Here is an 18,482-nt window from a genome sequence, read left to right on the forward strand (position 1 = left end):
CACACTTTTTCCATAGTTAACTCACGATTATTCTCTATTTTGAAACTTTAGTTAGAATCAAATAAACACAAAGAAAAAATGTCTTTTATCTTTATATCTATAAATTATATAGCCTGTATATATCCTGTAAACCTTTCTTTCTTTGCCTCTGTCACAACTTCGCGATTAATCACACTTTTTCCATAGTTAACTCACGATTATTCTCTATTTTGTAAATTTAGTTAGAATCAAATAAACACAAAGAAAAATTGGCTTTTCTCTTTATATCTATACATTATATACCCTGTATATATACCCTGTAAACCTTTCTTTCTTTGCCTCTGTCACAACTTCATTTAAGAGTGCTTCAAACTCATATTATCTAAATGCTTTGACGTAAGTCTTAAGATTAAGAAATAAGACTGAAATAACTCATTTGTGCTTTTCTCTGTTAGATAATGGTTCAAACGAATTAATCAACAATGGTTAATATTTTGTATTAATGGTCATATTCTCCGTTATAATATAAAAAAGGCCCATTTTTTATGTAAATTAGTTCATTTTGGGTTACTGAACCAGTCCAGATTTTTATTTTGAACTATTTACCTGAACATTTCCAAGCTTACGGTGAAGACTTTCTGTTTTATTTTAGAATATTCACATTTGAACTGGAAGAAGGGTTTAAAAGTGAAAGCACTTTTATATTTAGATTCTTCTTTTCCAGGAGTTCAGATGTAATTGGGCAAATCGACTTCATTTGGTCAGACCTTTGGCAAAGTGCATAGAGAGGAAGAATTTTTTTTTTTTTGAAGTTATGATACTGTATGTAGGGTTCCATGGTGTAATGGTCAGCACTTTGGACTCTGAATCCAGCGATCCGAGTTCAAATCTCGGTGGAACCTGATCTTTGCTTTCAACAACCAATTCTTCCCTTTGTAATGTTTGATGAGAACGCTGAATCTGTCATATATGAATACCTCACTTACAGTTACTCATTTAATACTTGTTTTGATACACAACATCCACTACACTAAATTTTGATGAGACAGAGGAGCATCATCAGCAGCAGGCTGCTGTCTCTGAGCTGCTCCACAAACAGACTCAACAACACTTTTGTCCCCCTGGTCATAAGACTGGACAACTCTTCATTGGGTGGCCAGGGATAATCATGATTAAACCCATATTCACATGCATATCAGAACTGTTTGCACATGAGCACATCACACAATTTCATATTCATTTTTTCATACTTATATCCTATTACACTTTACAGTAATGCGCTGCATTATCATGTTATTATGTTGTTACTAGGGCTGTCAAACGATTATTTTTTAATCGCGATTAATCACACTTTTTCCATAGTTAACTCACGATTATTCTCTATTTTGAAAATTTAGTTAGAATCAAATAAACACAAAGAAAAAATGTCTTTTATCTTTATATCTATAAATTATATAGCCTGTATATATCCTGTAAACCTTTCTTTCTTTGCCTCTGTCACAACTTCGCGATTAATCACACTTTTTCCATAGTTAACTCACGATTATTCTCTATTTTGAAACTTTAGTTAGAATCAAATAAACACAAAGAAAAAATGTCTTTTATCTTTATATCTATAAATTATATAGCCTGTATATATCCTGTAAACCTTTCTTTCTTTGCCTCTGTCACAACTTCGCGATTAATCACACTTTTTCCATAGTTAACTCACGATTATTCTCTATTTTGTAAATTTAGTTAGAATCAAATAAACACAAAGAAAAATTGGCTTTTCTCTTTATATCTATACATTATATACCCTGTATATATACCCTGTAAACCTTTCTTTCTTTGCCTCTGTCACAACTTCATTTAAGAGTGCTTCAAACTCATATTATCTAAATGCTTTGACGTAAGTCTTAAGATTAAGAAATAAGACTGAAATAACTCATTTGTGCTTTTCTCTGTTAGATAATGGTTCAAACGAATTAATCAACAATGGTTAATATTTTGTATTAATGGTCATATTCTCCGTTATAATATAAAAAAGGCCCATTTTTTATGTAAATTAGTTCATTTTGGGTTACTGAACCAGTCCAGATTTTTATTTTGAACTATTTACCTGAACATTTCCAAGCTTACGGTGAAGACTTTCTGTTTTATTTTAGAATATTCACATTTGAACTGGAAGAAGGGTTTAAAAGTGAAAGCACTTTTATATTTAGATTCTTCTTTTCCAGGAGTTCAGATGTAACTGGGCAAATCGACTTCATTTGGTCAGACCTTTGGCAAAGTGCATAGAGAGGAAGAATTTTTTTTCTTTTGAAGTTATGATACTGTATGTAGGGTTCCATGGTGTAATGGTCAGCACTTTGGACTCTGAATCCAGCGATCCGAGTTCAAATCTCGGTGGAACCTGATCTTTGCTTTCAACAACCAGCTCTTCCCTTTGTCATGTTTGATGATAACACTGAATCTGTCATATATCAATACCTCACTTACGGTTACTCATTTAATGCTAGTTTTCATACACAGCTGCTGCACAAACAGACTCAACAACACTTTTGTCCCCTGGTCATAAGACTGGACAACTCTTCATTGGGTGGCCAGGGATAATCATGATTAAACCCATATTCACATGCATATCAGAACTGTTTGCACATGAGCACATCACACAATTTCATATTCATTTTTTCATACTTATATCCTATTACACTTTACAGTAATGCGCTGCATTATCATGTTATTATGTTGTTACTAGGGCTGTCAAACGATTATTTTTTAATCGCGATTAATCACACTTTTTCCATAGTTAACTCACGATTATTCTCTATTTTGAAAATTTAGTTAGAATCAAATAAACACAAAGAAAAAATGTCTTTTATCTTTATATCTATAAATTATATAGCCTGTATATATCCTGTAAACCTTTCTTTCTTTGCCTCTGTCACAACTTCGCGATTAATCACACTTTTTCCATAGTTAACTCACGATTATTCTCTATTTTGAAACTTTAGTTAGAATCAAATAAACACAAAGAAAAAATGTCTTTTATCTTTATATCTATAAATTATATAGCCTGTATATATCCTGTAAACCTTTCTTTCTTTGCCTCTGTCACAACTTCGCGATTAATCACACTTTTTCCATAGTTAACTCACGATTATTCTCTATTTTGTAAATTTAGTTAGAATCAAATAAACACAAAGAAAAATTGGCTTTTCTCTTTATATCTATACATTATATACCCTGTATATATACCCTGTAAACCTTTCTTTCTTTGCCTCTGTCACAACTTCATTTAAGAGTGCTTCAAACTCATATTATCTAAATGCTTTGACGTAAGTCTTAAGATTAAGAAATAAGACTGAAATAACTCATTTGTGCTTTTCTCTGTTAGATAATGGTTCAAACGAATTAATCAACAATGGTTAATATTTTGTATTAATGGTCATATTCTCCGTTATAATATAAAAAAGGCCCATTTTTTATGTAAATTAGTTCATTTTGGGTTACTGAACCAGTCCAGATTTTTATTTTGAACTATTTACCTGAACATTTCCAAGCTTACGGTGAAGACTTTCTGTTTTATTTTAGAATATTCACATTTGAACTGGAAGAAGGGTTTAAAAGTGAAAGCACTTTTATATTTAGATTCTTCTTTTCCAGGAGTTCAGATGTAACTGGGCAAATCGACTTCATTTGGTCAGACCTTTGGCAAAGTGCATAGAGAGGAAGAATTTTTTTTTTTTTGAAGTTATGATACTGTATGTAGGGTTCCATGGTGTAATGGTCAGCACTTTGGACTCTGAATCCAGCGATCCGAGTTCAAATCTCGGTGGAACCTGATCTTTGCTTTCAACAACCAGCTCTTCCCTTTGTCATGTTTGATGATAACACTGAATCTGTCATATATCAATACCTCACTTACGGTTACTCATTTAATGCTAGTTTTCATACACAGCTGCTGCACAAACAGACTCAACAACACTTTTGTCCCCTGGTCATAAGACTGGACAACTCTTCATTGGGTGGCCAGGGATAATCATGATTAAACCCATATTCACATGCATATCAGAACTGTTTGCACATGAGCACATCACACAATTTCATATTCATTTTTTCATACTTATATCCTATTACACTTTACAGTAATGCGCTGCATTATCATGTTATTATGTTGTTACTAGGGCTGTCAAACGATTATTTTTTAATCGCGATTAATCACACTTTTTCCATAGTTAACTCACGATTATTCTCTATTTTGAAAATTTAGTTAGAATCAAATAAACACAAAGAAAAAATGTCTTTTATCTTTATATCTATAAATTATATAGCCTGTATATATCCTGTAAACCTTTCTTTCTTTGCCTCTGTCACAACTTCGCGATTAATCACACTTTTTCCATAGTTAACTCACGATTATTCTCTATTTTGAAACTTTAGTTAGAATCAAATAAACACAAAGAAAAAATGTCTTTTATCTTTATATCTATAAATTATATAGCCTGTATATATCCTGTAAACCTTTCTTTCTTTGCCTCTGTCACAACTTCGCGATTAATCACACTTTTTCCATAGTTAACTCACGATTATTCTCTATTTTGTAAATTTAGTTAGAATCAAATAAACACAAAGAAAAATTGGCTTTTCTCTTTATATCTATACATTATATACCCTGTATATATACCCTGTAAACCTTTCTTTCTTTGCCTCTGTCACAACTTCATTTAAGAGTGCTTCAAACTCATATTATCTAAATGCTTTGACGTAAGTCTTAAGATTAAGAAATAAGACTGAAATAACTCATTTGTGCTTTTCTCTGTTAGATAATGGTTCAAACGAATTAATCAACAATGGTTAATATTTTGTATTAATGGTCATATTCTCCGTTATAATATAAAAAAGGCCCATTTTTTATGTAAATTAGTTCATTTTGGGTTACTGAACCAGTCCAGATTTTTATTTTGAACTATTTACCTGAACATTTCCAAGCTTACGGTGAAGACTTTCTGTTTTATTTTAGAATATTCACATTTGAACTGGAAGAAGGGTTTAAAAGTGAAAGCACTTTTATATTTAGATTCTTCTTTTCCAGGAGTTCAGATGTAACTGGGCAAATCGACTTCATTTGGTCAGACCTTTGGCAAAGTGCATAGAGAGGAAGAATTTTTTTTTTTTTGAAGTTATGATACTGTATGTAGGGTTCCATGGTGTAATGGTCAGCACTTTGGACTCTGAATCCAGCGATCCGAGTTCAAATCTCGGTGGAACCTGATCTTTGCTTTCAACAACCAGCTCTTCCCTTTGTCATGTTTGATGATAACACTGAATCTGTCATATATCAATACCTCACTTACGGTTACTCATTTAATGCTAGTTTTCATACACAGCTGCTGCACAAACAGACTCAACAACACTTTTGTCCCCTGGTCATAAGACTGGACAACTCTTCATTGGGTGGCCAGGGATAATCATGATTAAACCCATATTCACATGCATATCAGAACTGTTTGCACATGAGCACATCACACAATTTCATATTCATTTTTTCATACTTATATCCTATTACACTTTTACAGTAATGCGCTGCATTATTATGTTATTATGTTGTGACTAGGGCTGTCAAACGATTATTTTTTAATCGCGATTAATCACACTTTTTCCATAGTTAACTCACGATTATTCTCTATTTTGAAAATTTAGTTAGAATCAAATAAACAAAGAAAAAATGTCTTTTATCTTTATATCTATAAATTATATAGCCTGTATATACCCTGTAAACCTTTCTTTCTTTGCCTCTGTCACAACTTCGCGATTAATCACACTTTTTCCATAGTTAACTCACGATTATTCTCTATTTTGTAAATTTAGTTAGAATCAAATAAACACAAAGAAAAATAGGCTTTTCTCTTTATATCTATACATTATATACCCTGTATATATACCCTGTAAACCTTTCTTTCTTTGCCTCTGTCACAACTTCATTTAAGAGTGCTTCAAACTCAAATTATCTAAATGCTTTGAAGTAAGTCTTAAGATTAAGAAATAAGACTGAAATAACTCATTTGTGCTTTTCTCTGTTAGATAATGGTTCAAACGAATTAATCAACAATGGTTGATATTTTGTATTAATGGTCATATTCTCCGTTATAATATACAAAAGGCCCATTTTTTATGTAAATGAGTTCATTTTGGGTTACTGAACCAGTCCAGATTTTTATTTTGAACTATTTACCTGAACATTTCCAAGCTTACGGTGAAGACTTTCTGTTTGATTTTAGAATATTCACATTTGAACTGGAAGAAGGGTTTAAGAGTGAAAGCACTTTTATATTTAGATTCTTCTTTTCCAGGAGTTCAGATGTAACTGGGCAAATCGACTTCATTTGGTCAGACCTTTGGCAAAGTGCATAGAGAGGAAGAATTTTTTTTTTTTTGAAGTTATGATACTGTATGTAGGGTTCCATGGTGTAATGGTCAGCACTTTGGACTCTGAATCCAGCGATCCGAGTTCAAATCTCGGTGGAACCTGATCTTTGCTTTCAACAACCAGTTCTTCCCTTTGTCATGTTTGATGATAACACTGAATCTGTCATATATCAATACCTCACTTACGGTTACTCATTTAATGCTAGTTTTCATACACAGCTGCTGCACAAACAGACTCAACAACACTTTTATCGCCCTGGCCGTAAGACTGTACAACTCTTCTCTGGGTGGCCAGGGATAGTCATGATTTAACCCATATTCACATGCATATCAGAACTGTTTGCACATGAGCACATCACACAATTTCATATTCATTTTTTCATACTTATATCCTATTACACTTTTACAGTAATGCGCTGCATTATTATGTTATTATGTTGTGACTAGGGCTGTCAAACGATTATTTTTTAATCGCGATTAATCACACTTTTTCCATAGTTAACTCACGATTATTCTCTATTTTGAAAATTTAGTTAGAATCAAATAAACAAAGAAAAAATGGCTTTTATCTTTATATCTATAAATTATATAGCCTGTATATACCCTGTAAACCTTTCTTTCTTTGCCTCTGTCACAACTTCGCGATTAATCACACTTTTTCCATAGTTAACTCACGATTATTCTCTATTTTGAAAATTTAGTTAGAATCAAATAAACACAAAGAAAAAATGTCTTTTATCTTTATATCTATAAATTATATAGCCTGTATATATCCTGTAAACCTTTCTTTCTTTGCCTCTGTCACAACTTCGCGATTAATCACACTTTTTCCATAGTTAACTCACGATTATTCTCTATTTTGAAACTTTAGTTAGAATCAAATAAACACAAAGAAAAAATGTCTTTTATCTTTATATCTATAAATTATATAGCCTGTATATATCCTGTAAACCTTTCTTTCTTTGCCTCTGTCACAACTTCGCGATTAATCACACTTTTTCCATAGTTAACTCACGATTATTCTCTATTTTGTAAATTTAGTTAGAATCAAATAAACACAAAGAAAAATTGGCTTTTCTCTTTATATCTATACATTATATACCCTGTATATATACCCTGTAAACCTTTCTTTCTTTGCCTCTGTCACAACTTCATTTAAGAGTGCTTCAAACTCATATTATCTAAATGCTTTGACGTAAGTCTTAAGATTAAGAAATAAGACTGAAATAACTCATTTGTGCTTTTCTCTGTTAGATAATGGTTCAAACGAATTAATCAACAATGGTTAATATTTTGTATTAATGGTCATATTCTCCGTTATAATATAAAAAAGGCCCATTTTTTATGTAAATTAGTTCATTTTGGGTTACTGAACCAGTCCAGATTTTTATTTTGAACTATTTACCTGAACATTTCCAAGCTTACGGTGAAGACTTTCTGTTTTATTTTAGAATATTCACATTTGAACTGGAAGAAGGGTTTAAAAGTGAAAGCACTTTTATATTTAGATTCTTCTTTTCCAGGAGTTCAGATGTAACTGGGCAAATCGACTTCATTTGGTCAGACCTTTGGCAAAGTGCATAGAGAGGAAGAATTTTTTTTTTTTGAAGTTATGATACTGTATGTAGGGTTCCATGGTGTAATGGTCAGCACTTTGGACTCTGAATCCAGCGATCCGAGTTCAAATCTCGGTGGAACCTGATCTTTGCTTTCAACAACCAGCTCTTCCCTTTGTCATGTTTGATGATAACACTGAATCTGTCATATATCAATACCTCACTTACGGTTACTCATTTAATGCTAGTTTTCATACACAGCTGCTGCACAAACAGACTCAACAACACTTTTGTCCCCTGGTCATAAGACTGGACAACTCTTCATTGGGTGGCCAGGGATAATCATGATTAAACCCATATTCACATGCATATCAGAACTGTTTGCACATGAGCACATCACACAATTTCATATTCATTTTTTCATACTTATATCCTATTACACTTTACAGTAATGCGCTGCATTATCATGTTATTATGTTGTTACTAGGGCTGTCAAACGATTATTTTTTAATCGCGATTAATCACACTTTTTCCATAGTTAACTCACGATTATTCTCTATTTTGAAAATTTAGTTAGAATCAAATAAACACAAAGAAAAAATGTCTTTTATCTTTATATCTATAAATTATATAGCCTGTATATATCCTGTAAACCTTTCTTTCTTTGCCTCTGTCACAACTTCGCGATTAATCACACTTTTTCCATAGTTAACTCACGATTATTCTCTATTTTGAAACTTTAGTTAGAATCAAATAAACACAAAGAAAAAATGTCTTTTATCTTTATATCTATAAATTATATAGCCTGTATATATCCTGTAAACCTTTCTTTCTTTGCCTCTGTCACAACTTCGCGATTAATCACACTTTTTCCATAGTTAACTCACGATTATTCTCTATTTTGTAAATTTAGTTAGAATCAAATAAACACAAAGAAAAATTGGCTTTTCTCTTTATATCTATACATTATATACCCTGTATATATACCCTGTAAACCTTTCTTTCTTTGCCTCTGTCACAACTTCATTTAAGAGTGCTTCAAACTCATATTATCTAAATGCTTTGACGTAAGTCTTAAGATTAAGAAATAAGACTGAAATAACTCATTTGTGCTTTTCTCTGTCTGGTCATAAGACTGGACAACTCTTCATTGGGTGGCCAGGGATAATCATGATTAAACCCATATTCACATGCATATCAGAACTGTTTGCACATGAGCACATCACACAATTTCATATTCATTTTTTCATACTTATATCCTATTACACTTTACAGTAATGCGCTGCATTATCATGTTATTATGTTGTTACTAGGGCTGTCAAACGATTATTTTTTAATCGCGATTAATCACACTTTTTCCATAGTTAACTCACGATTATTCTCTATTTTGAAAATTTAGTTAGAATCAAATAAACACAAAGAAAAAATGTCTTTTATCTTTATATCTATAAATTATATAGCCTGTATATATCCTGTAAACCTTTCTTTCTTTGCCTCTGTCACAACTTCGCGATTAATCACACTTTTTCCATAGTTAACTCACGATTATTCTCTATTTTGAAACTTTAGTTAGAATCAAATAAACACAAAGAAAAAATGGCTTTTATCTTTATATCTATAAATTATATAGCCTGTATATATCCTGTAAACCTTTCTTTCTTTGCCTCTGTCACAACTTCGCGATTAATCACACTTTTTCCATAGTTAACTCACGATTATTCTCTATTTTGTAAATTTAGTTAGAATCAAATAAACACAAAGAAAAATTGGCTTTTCTCTTTATATCTATACATTATATACCCTGTATATATACCCTGTAAACCTTTCTTTCTTTGCCTCTGTCACAACTTCATTTAAGAGTGCTTCAAACTCATATTATCTAAATGCTTTGACGTAAGTCTTAAGATTAAGAAATAAGACTGAAATAACTCATTTGTGCTTTTCTCTGTTAGATAATGGTTCAAACGAATTAATCAACAATGGTTAATATTTTGTATTAATGGTCATATTCTCCGTTATAATATAAAAAAGGCCCATTTTTTATGTAAATTAGTTCATTTTGGGTTACTGAACCAGTCCAGATTTTTATTTTGAACTATTTACCTGAACATTTCCAAGCTTACGGTGAAGACTTTCTGTTTTATTTTAGAATATTCACATTTGAACTGGAAGAAGGGTTTAAAAGTGAAAGCACTTTTATATTTAGATTCTTCTTTTCCAGGAGTTCAGATGTAACTGGGCAAATCGACTTCATTTGGTCAGACCTTTGGCAAAGTGCATAGAGAGGAAGAATTTTTTTTTTTTTGAAGTTATGATACTGTATGTAGGGTTCCATGGTGTAATGGTCAGCACTTTGGACTCTGAATCCAGCGATCCGAGTTCAAATCTCGGTGGAACCTGATCTTTGCTTTCAACAACCAGCTCTTCCCTTTGTCATGTTTGATGATAACACTGAATCTGTCATATATCAATACCTCACTTACGGTTACTCATTTAATGCTAGTTTTCATACACAGCTGCTGCACAAACAGACTCAACAACACTTTTGTCCCCTGGTCATAAGACTGGACAACTCTTCATTGGGTGGCCAGGGATAATCATGATTAAACCCATATTCACATGCATATCAGAACTGTTTGCACATGAGCACATCACACAATTTCATATTCATTTTTTCATACTTATATCCTATTACACTTTACAGTAATGCGCTGCATTATCATGTTATTATGTTGTTACTAGGGCTGTCAAACGATTATTTTTTAATCGCGATTAATCACACTTTTTCCATAGTTAACTCACGATTATTCTCTATTTTGAAAATTTAGTTAGAATCAAATAAACACAAAGAAAAAATGTCTTTTATCTTTATATCTATAAATTATATAGCCTGTATATATCCTGTAAACCTTTCTTTCTTTGCCTCTGTCACAACTTCGCGATTAATCACACTTTTTCCATAGTTAACTCACGATTATTCTCTATTTTGAAACTTTAGTTAGAATCAAATAAACACAAAGAAAAAATGTCTTTTATCTTTATATCTATAAATTATATAGCCTGTATATATCCTGTAAACCTTTCTTTCTTTGCCTCTGTCACAACTTCGCGATTAATCACACTTTTTCCATAGTTAACTCACGATTATTCTCTATTTTGTAAATTTAGTTAGAATCAAATAAACACAAAGAAAAATTGGCTTTTCTCTTTATATCTATACATTATATACCCTGTATATATACCCTGTAAACCTTTCTTTCTTTGCCTCTGTCACAACTTCATTTAAGAGTGCTTCAAACTCATATTATCTAAATGCTTTGACGTAAGTCTTAAGATTAAGAAATAAGACTGAAATAACTCATTTGTGCTTTTCTCTGTTAGATAATGGTTCAAACGAATTAATCAACAATGGTTAATATTTTGTATTAATGGTCATATTCTCCGTTATAATATAAAAAAGGCCCATTTTTTATGTAAATTAGTTCATTTTGGGTTACTGAACCAGTCCAGATTTTTATTTTGAACTATTTACCTGAACATTTCCAAGCTTACGGTGAAGACTTTCTGTTTTATTTTAGAATATTCACATTTGAACTGGAAGAAGGGTTTAAAAGTGAAAGCACTTTTATATTTAGATTCTTCTTTTCCAGGAGTTCAGATGTAACTGGGCAAATCGACTTCATTTGGTCAGACCTTTGGCAAAGTGCATAGAGAGGAAGAATTTTTTTTTTTTTGAAGTTATGATACTGTATGTAGGGTTCCATGGTGTAATGGTCAGCACTTTGGACTCTGAATCCAGCGATCCGAGTTCAAATCTCGGTGGAACCTGATCTTTGCTTTCAACAACCAGCTCTTCCCTTTGTCATGTTTGATGATAACACTGAATCTGTCATATATCAATACCTCACTTACGGTTACTCATTTAATGCTAGTTTTCATACACAGCTGCTGCACAAACAGACTCAACAACACTTTTGTCCCCTGGTCATAAGACTGGACAACTCTTCATTGGGTGGCCAGGGATAATCATGATTAAACCCATATTCACATGCATATCAGAACTGTTTGCACATGAGCACATCACACAATTTCATATTCATTTTTTCATACTTATATCCTATTACACTTTTACAGTAATGCGCTGCATTATTATGTTATTATGTTGTGACTAGGGCTGTCAAACGATTATTTTTTAATCGCGATTAATCACACTTTTTCCATAGTTAACTCACGATTATTCTCTATTTTGAAAATTTAGTTAGAATCAAATAAACAAAGAAAAAATGTCTTTTATCTTTATATCTATAAATTATATAGCCTGTATATACCCTGTAAACCTTTCTTTCTTTGCCTCTGTCACAACTTCGCGATTAATCACACTTTTTCCATAGTTAACTCACGATTATTCTCTATTTTGTAAATTTAGTTAGAATCAAATAAACACAAAGAAAAATAGGCTTTTCTCTTTATATCTATACATTATATACCCTGTATATATACCCTGTAAACCTTTCTTTCTTTGCCTCTGTCACAACTTCATTTAAGAGTGCTTCAAACTCAAATTATCTAAATGCTTTGAAGTAAGTCTTAAGATTAAGAAATAAGACTGAAATAACTCATTTGTGCTTTTCTCTGTTAGATAATGGTTCAAACGAATTAATCAACAATGGTTGATATTTTGTATTAATGGTCATATTCTCCGTTATAATATACAAAAGGCCCATTTTTTATGTAAATGAGTTCATTTTGGGTTACTGAACCAGTCCAGATTTTTATTTTGAACTATTTACCTGAACATTTCCAAGCTTACGGTGAAGACTTTCTGTTTGATTTTAGAATATTCACATTTGAACTGGAAGAAGGGTTTAAGAGTGAAAGCACTTTTATATTTAGATTCTTCTTTTCCAGGAGTTCAGATGTAACTGGGCAAATCGACTTCATTTGGTCAGACCTTTGGCAAAGTGCATAGAGAGGAAGAATTTTTTTTTTTTTGAAGTTATGATACTGTATGTAGGGTTCCATGGTGTAATGGTCAGCACTTTGGACTCTGAATCCAGCGATCCGAGTTCAAATCTCGGTGGAACCTGATCTTTGCTTTCAACAACCAGTTCTTCCCTTTGTCATGTTTGATGATAACACTGAATCTGTCATATATCAATACCTCACTTACGGTTACTCATTTAATGCTAGTTTTCATACACAGCTGCTGCACAAACAGACTCAACAACACTTTTATCGCCCTGGCCGTAAGACTGTACAACTCTTCTCTGGGTGGCCAGGGATAGTCATGATTTAACCCATATTCACATGCATATCAGAACTGTTTGCACATGAGCACATCACACAATTTCATATTCATTTTTTCATACTTATATCCTATTACACTTTTACAGTAATGCGCTGCATTATTATGTTATTATGTTGTGACTAGGGCTGTCAAACGATTATTTTTTAATCGCGATTAATCACACTTTTTCCATAGTTAACTCACGATTATTCTCTATTTTGAAAATTTAGTTAGAATCAAATAAACAAAGAAAAAATGGCTTTTATCTTTATATCTATAAATTATATAGCCTGTATATACCCTGTAAACCTTTCTTTCTTTGCCTCTGTCACAACTTCGCGATTAATCACACTTTTTCCATAGTTAACTCACGATTATTCTCTATTTTGAAAATTTAGTTAGAATCAAATAAACACAAAGAAAAAATGTCTTTTATCTTTATATCTATAAATTATATAGCCTGTATATATCCTGTAAACCTTTCTTTCTTTGCCTCTGTCACAACTTCGCGATTAATCACACTTTTTCCATAGTTAACTCACGATTATTCTCTATTTTGAAACTTTAGTTAGAATCAAATAAACACAAAGAAAAAATGTCTTTTATCTTTATATCTATAAATTATATAGCCTGTATATATCCTGTAAACCTTTCTTTCTTTGCCTCTGTCACAACTTCGCGATTAATCACACTTTTTCCATAGTTAACTCACGATTATTCTCTATTTTGTAAATTTAGTTAGAATCAAATAAACACAAAGAAAAATTGGCTTTTCTCTTTATATCTATACATTATATACCCTGTATATATACCCTGTAAACCTTTCTTTCTTTGCCTCTGTCACAACTTCATTTAAGAGTGCTTCAAACTCATATTATCTAAATGCTTTGACGTAAGTCTTAAGATTAAGAAATAAGACTGAAATAACTCATTTGTGCTTTTCTCTGTTAGATAATGGTTCAAACGAATTAATCAACAATGGTTAATATTTTGTATTAATGGTCATATTCTCCGTTATAATATAAAAAAGGCCCATTTTTTATGTAAATTAGTTCATTTTGGGTTACTGAACCAGTCCAGATTTTTATTTTGAACTATTTACCTGAACATTTCCAAGCTTACGGTGAAGACTTTCTGTTTTATTTTAGAATATTCACATTTGAACTGGAAGAAGGGTTTAAAAGTGAAAGCACTTTTATATTTAGATTCTTCTTTTCCAGGAGTTCAGATGTAACTGGGCAAATCGACTTCATTTGGTCAGACCTTTGGCAAAGTGCATAGAGAGGAAGAATTTTTTTTTTTTTGAAGTTATGATACTGTATGTAGGGTTCCATGGTGTAATGGTCAGCACTTTGGACTCTGAATCCAGCGATCCGAGTTCAAATCTCGGTGGAACCTGATCTTTGCTTTCAACAACCAGCTCTTCCCTTTGTCATGTTTGATGATAACACTGAATCTGTCATATATCAATACCTCACTTACGGTTACTCATTTAATGCTAGTTTTCATACACAGCTGCTGCACAAACAGACTCAACAACACTTTTGTCCCCTGGTCATAAGACTGGACAACTCTTCATTGGGTGGCCAGGGATAATCATGATTAAACCCATATTCACATGCATATCAGAACTGTTTGCACATGAGCACATCACACAATTTCATATTCATTTTTTCATACTTATATCCTATTACACTTTACAGTAATGCGCTGCATTATCATGTTATTATGTTGTTACTAGGGCTGTCAAACGATTATTTTTTAATCGCGATTAATCACACTTTTTCCATAGTTAACTCACGATTATTCTCTATTTTGAAAATTTAGTGAGAATCAAATAAACACAAAGAAAAAATGTCTTTTATCTTTATATCTATAAATTATATAGCCTGTATATATCCTGTAAACCTTTCTTTCTTTGCCTCTGTCACAACTTCGCGATTAATCACACTTTTTCCATAGTTAACTCACGATTATTCTCTATTTTGAAACTTTAGTTAGAATCAAATAAACACAAAGAAAAAATGTCTTTTATCTTTATATCTATAAATTATATAGCCTGTATATATCCTGTAAACCTTTCTTTCTTTGCCTCTGTCACAACTTCGCGATTAATCACACTTTTTCCATAGTTAACTCACGATTATTCTCTATTTTGTAAATTTAGTTAGAATCAAATAAACACAAAGAAAAATTGGCTTTTCTCTTTATATCTATACATTATATACCCTGTATATATACCCTGTAAACCTTTCTTTCTTTGCCTCTGTCACAACTTCATTTAAGAGTGCTTCAAACTCATATTATCTAAATGCTTTGACGTAAGTCTTAAGATTAAGAAATAAGACTGAAATAACTCATTTGTGCTTTTCTCTGTTAGATAATGGTTCAAACGAATTAATCAACAATGGTTAATATTTTGTATTAATGGTCATATTCTCCGTTATAATATAAAAAAGGCCCATTTTTTATGTAAATTAGTTCATTTTGGGTTACTGAACCAGTCCAGATTTTTATTTTGAACTATTTACCTGAACATTTCCAAGCTTACGGTGAAGACTTTCTGTTTGATTTTAGAATATTCACATTTGAACTGGAAGAAGGGTTTAAAAGTGAAAGCACTTTTATATTTAGATTCTTCTTTTCCAGGAATTCAGATGTAACTGGGCAAATCGACTTCATTTGTTCAAACCTTTGGCAAAGTGCATAGAGAGGAAGAATTTTTTTTTTTTTGAAGTTATGATACTGTATGTAGGGTTCCATGGTGTAATGGTTAGCACTTTGAACTCTGAATCCAGCGATCCGAGTTCAAATCTCGGTGGAACCTGATCTTTGCTTTCAACAACCAATTCTTCCCTTTGTCATGTTTGATGAGAACGCTGAATCTGTCATATATGAATACCTCACTTACAGTTACTCATTTAATACTTGTTTTGATACACAAAATCCACTACACTAAATTTTGATGAGACAGAGGAGCATCATCAGCAGCAGGCTGCTGTCTCTGAGCTGCTCCACAAACAGACTCAACAACACTTTTGTCCCCCTGGTCATAAGACTGTACAACTCTTCTCTGGGTGGCCAGGGATAGTCATGATTTAACCCATATTCACATGCATATCAGAACTGTTTGCACATGAGCACATCACACAATTTCATATTCATTTTTTCATACTTATATCCTATTACACTTTTACAGTAATGCGCTGCATTATTATGTTATTATGTTGTGACTAGGGCTGTCAAACGATTATTTTTTAATCGCGATTAATCACACTTTTTCCATAGTTAACTCACGATTATTCTCTATTTTGAAAATTTAGTTAGAATCAAATAAACAAAGAAAAAATGGCTTTTATCTTTATATCTATAAATTATATAGCCTGTATATACCCTGTAAACCTTTCTTTCTTTGCCTCTGTCACAACTTCGCGATTAATCACACTTTTTCCATAGTTAACTCACGATTATTCTCTATTTTGTAAATTTAGTTAGAATCAAATAAACACAAAGAAAAATAGGCTTTTCTCTTTATATCTATACATTATATACCCTGTATATATACCCTGTAAACCTTTCTTTCTTTGCCTCTGTCACAACTTCATTTAAGAGTGCTTCAAACTCAAATTATCTAAATGCTTTGAAGTAAGTCTTAAGATTAAGAAATAAGACTGAAATAACTCATTTGTGCTTTTCTCTGTTAGATAATGGTTCAAACGAATTAATCAACAATGGTTGATATTTTGTATTAATGGTCATATTCTCCGTTATAATATACAAAAGGCCCATTTTTTATGTAAATGAGTTCATTTTGGGTTACTGAACCAGTCCAGATTTTTATTTTGAACTATTTACCTGAACATTTCCAAGCTTACGGTGAAGACTTTCTGTTTTATTTTAGAATATTCACATTTGAACTGGAAGAAGGGTTTAAAAGTGAAAGCACTTTTATATTTAGATTCTTCTTTTCCAGGAATTCAGATGTAACTGGGCAAATCGACTTCATTTGGTCAAACCTTTGGCAAAGTGCATAGAGAGGAAGAATTTTTTTTTTTTTGAAGTTATGATACTGTATGTAGGGTTCCATGGTGTAATGGTTAGCACTTTGAACTCTGAATCCAGCGATCCGAGTTCAAATCTCGGTGGAACCTGATCTTTGCTTTCAACAACCAATTCTTCCCTTTGTCATGTTTGATGAGAACGCTGAATCTGTCATATATGAATACCTCACTTACAGTTACTCATTTAATACTTGTTTTGATACACAAAATCCACTACACTAAATTTTGATGAGACAGAGGAGCATCATCAGCAGCAGGCTGCTGTCTCTGAGCTGCTCCACAAACAGACTCAACAACACTTTTGTCCCCCTGGTCATAAGACTGTACAACTCTTCTCTGGGTGGCCAGGGATAGTCATGATTTAACCCATATTCACATGCATATCAGAACTGTTTGCACATGAGCACATCACACAATTTCATATTCATTTTTTCATACTTATATCCTATTACACTTTTACAGTAATGCGCTGCATTATTATGTTATTATGTTGTGACTAGGGCTGTCAAACGATTATTTTTTAATCGCGATTAATCACACTTTTTCCATAGTTAACTCACGATTATTCTCTATTTTGAAAATTTAGTTAGAATCAAATAACCAAAGAAAAAATGGCTTTTATCTTTATATCTATAAATTATATAGCCTGTATATACCCTGTAAACCTTTCTTTCTTTGCCTCTGTCACAACTTCGCGATTAATCACACTTTTTCCATAGTTAACTCACGATTATTCTCTATTTTGTAAATTTAGTTAGAATCAAATAAACACAAAGAAAAAATGTCTTTTATCTTTATATCTATAAATTATATAGCCTGTATATATCCTGTAAACCTTTCTTTCTTTGCCTCTGTCACAACTTCGCGATTAATCACACTTTTTCCATAGTTAACTCACGATTATTCTCTATTTTGTAAATTTAGTTAGAATCAAATAAACACAAAGAAAAAATGGCTTTTCTCTTTATATCTATACATTATATACCCTGTATATATACCCTGTAAACCTTTCTTTCTTTGCCTCTGTCACAACTTCATTTAAGAGTGCTTCAAACTCATATTATCTAAATGCTTTGACGTAAGTCTTAAGATTAAGAAATAAGACTGAAATAACTCATTTGTGCTTTTCTCTGTTAGATAATGGTTCATACGAATTAATCAACAATGGTTAATATTTTGTATTAATGG

At 31.9% G+C, this 18,482-nt stretch overlaps 12 non-coding genes across 12 annotated transcripts; all 12 read left to right on the forward strand.

The window, feature by feature from the left end:
• Positions 1-809: 809 nt before the first annotated feature.
• Positions 810-881, forward strand: trnaq-cug (transfer RNA glutamine (anticodon CUG)). Its single transcript has one exon. It is a non-coding gene; the product is annotated as a tRNA-Gln (tRNA).
• Positions 882-2,304: 1,423 nt separating this feature from the next.
• trnaq-cug (transfer RNA glutamine (anticodon CUG)) lies at positions 2,305-2,376 on the forward strand. Its single transcript has one exon. It is a non-coding gene; the product is annotated as a tRNA-Gln (tRNA).
• Positions 2,377-3,733: 1,357 nt separating this feature from the next.
• trnaq-cug (transfer RNA glutamine (anticodon CUG)) lies at positions 3,734-3,805 on the forward strand. The gene has a single exon. It is a non-coding gene; the product is annotated as a tRNA-Gln (tRNA).
• A 1,357-nt stretch (positions 3,806-5,162) lies between these two features.
• Positions 5,163-5,234, forward strand: trnaq-cug (transfer RNA glutamine (anticodon CUG)). Its single transcript has one exon. It is a non-coding gene; the product is annotated as a tRNA-Gln (tRNA).
• Positions 5,235-6,420: 1,186 nt separating this feature from the next.
• On the forward strand, positions 6,421-6,492 carry trnaq-cug (transfer RNA glutamine (anticodon CUG)). Its single transcript has one exon. It is a non-coding gene; the product is annotated as a tRNA-Gln (tRNA).
• A 1,526-nt stretch (positions 6,493-8,018) lies between these two features.
• trnaq-cug (transfer RNA glutamine (anticodon CUG)) lies at positions 8,019-8,090 on the forward strand. The gene has a single exon. It is a non-coding gene; the product is annotated as a tRNA-Gln (tRNA).
• Positions 8,091-10,273: 2,183 nt separating this feature from the next.
• Positions 10,274-10,345, forward strand: trnaq-cug (transfer RNA glutamine (anticodon CUG)). The gene has a single exon. It is a non-coding gene; the product is annotated as a tRNA-Gln (tRNA).
• A 1,357-nt stretch (positions 10,346-11,702) lies between these two features.
• trnaq-cug (transfer RNA glutamine (anticodon CUG)) lies at positions 11,703-11,774 on the forward strand. The gene has a single exon. It is a non-coding gene; the product is annotated as a tRNA-Gln (tRNA).
• A 1,186-nt stretch (positions 11,775-12,960) lies between these two features.
• On the forward strand, positions 12,961-13,032 carry trnaq-cug (transfer RNA glutamine (anticodon CUG)). Its single transcript has one exon. It is a non-coding gene; the product is annotated as a tRNA-Gln (tRNA).
• A 1,527-nt stretch (positions 13,033-14,559) lies between these two features.
• On the forward strand, positions 14,560-14,631 carry trnaq-cug (transfer RNA glutamine (anticodon CUG)). Its single transcript has one exon. It is a non-coding gene; the product is annotated as a tRNA-Gln (tRNA).
• A 1,357-nt stretch (positions 14,632-15,988) lies between these two features.
• trnaq-cug (transfer RNA glutamine (anticodon CUG)) lies at positions 15,989-16,060 on the forward strand. The gene has a single exon. It is a non-coding gene; the product is annotated as a tRNA-Gln (tRNA).
• Positions 16,061-17,312: 1,252 nt separating this feature from the next.
• trnaq-cug (transfer RNA glutamine (anticodon CUG)) lies at positions 17,313-17,384 on the forward strand. Its single transcript has one exon. It is a non-coding gene; the product is annotated as a tRNA-Gln (tRNA).
• The last annotated feature ends 1,098 nt before the right edge of the window (positions 17,385-18,482 follow it).

The sequence above is a fragment of the Leuresthes tenuis genome, unplaced genomic scaffold, assembly GCF_036924035.1.
Source record: "Leuresthes tenuis unplaced genomic scaffold, fLeuTen1.0.hap1 SCAF_19, whole genome shotgun sequence".
In the NCBI taxonomy this organism is placed as follows: Eukaryota; Metazoa; Chordata; class Actinopteri; order Atheriniformes; family Atherinopsidae; genus Leuresthes; species Leuresthes tenuis.